At 44.0% G+C, this 1439-nt stretch overlaps 1 pseudogene; it reads right to left on the reverse strand.

Moving 5' to 3' along the window:
- Gm5710 (predicted gene 5710) overlaps positions 1120–1439 on the reverse strand; it is a 1205-nt pseudogene continuing 885 nt past the window's right edge.

A 1439-nucleotide genomic window follows, 5' to 3' on the forward strand; every position in this document is an offset into this window, starting at 1 on the left:
ATTCAGAACAATGTGCAATGAGCAAAGGATTCAGTGGTTTTTCTCCACACAAAGCCTTGCAGCAATGTACAGGACTGGTAAGAAAAGGCAAACTTCTCACATTTCACATGTGAATCGTTGTTCCCAGTCACTGTGTTATTTCCATATGTATATAAATGACTTTAATGTGGTTATTAGAACTTATACATAGTATGGAATTTGGGCATTGTGATGGTTTGTATATGCTTGGCTCAGGGAGTGGCACTATTAGGAGTGTGGCCCTGTTTGAGTAGGTGTGTCACTGTGGGTGTGGGCTTTAAGACCCTCATCCTAGCTGCCTGAAAGTCAGTATTCTGCTAGCAAACAGCCTTTAGATGAAGATATTAAACTCTTAGCTCTACCTGCACCATACCTGCCTGGAGGCTGCCATGTTCCTGCCTTGATGATAATGGACTGAACCTCTGAACCTGTAAGCCAGCCCCAATTAAATGATGTGCTTTATAAGATTTGCATTCATCATGGTGTCTGTTCACAGCAATAAAACCCTAACTAAGACAGACATTGTTATAGTAATTATTTAATCTCAGCCAGTGGCTTCCACCCCACCTTGATCATTCAGTTCCCAGATAAAAGACATACAATTTTTATATTTATAGTAAGCCTTATGCACTAGAGCTGGGCAGATATATACCCTCTATATTATTATGTGTACTTCCCTGCCAATAACCCCAAGTTATGACTTGCCTTGTTTCTCCTGGGCTACTCTTACTCCAACTGGCCAGCCCTCATGGCCACGTTTTCATGACTCATCACCTCATAGTGTCTTCTCCTCTCTCTCTCTTCCTGACCTCCTGCCACAGACCTCAAGCCCAGGAACCAAAACCTCTCCTATCTCTTTGCTGCCCAGCTATAGGCTGAATGCATCTTTATTCAACCAATAGTTTTAAATTAAGGATCAAGATCACATAGAACCACTTGGTGTACATGAAATTCTCTCATCTGGGGGCAACCAGGCCTTAGAGGTCAGGGTTTAGCATTACAATTCATAGCTAAATAAATAAATAAACCTCAACAGGGCATCTTTGGACCTAGTCTAGAAGTCACTTGCTGGGTTAATCTATGTAATTGGGGGGGGGGGCAGTGCAGCAAACTTTATATATGGCATTCAATAGAATAGGGCTCCATAGACCCCTCCTATTATTATGGGGGTCTGGAATGGAAAACATGAAGAAGATGCTCAGTGTTGGGGGCAAAGTTGGGACAGGGACTCCTCAGCAACTGAGGGCCTCTCTCTTGCTCTCAGTGCCCTTGCTGGGATGGGTGGTCCAGGGTTTCTTACTCCTTGGAGGCCATGGAGGCCATGAGGTCCACCACCCTGTTGCTGTGGCTGTATTCTTTGTCATACCAGGAAATGAGCTTGACAAAGTTGTCATTGAGAGCATTGACAGCCCCAGCATCAA

The sequence above is a fragment of the Mus musculus genome, chromosome 3 (assembly GCF_000001635.26).
Source record: "Mus musculus strain C57BL/6J chromosome 3, GRCm38.p6 C57BL/6J".
NCBI lineage: Eukaryota > Metazoa > Chordata > Mammalia > Rodentia > Muridae > Mus > Mus musculus.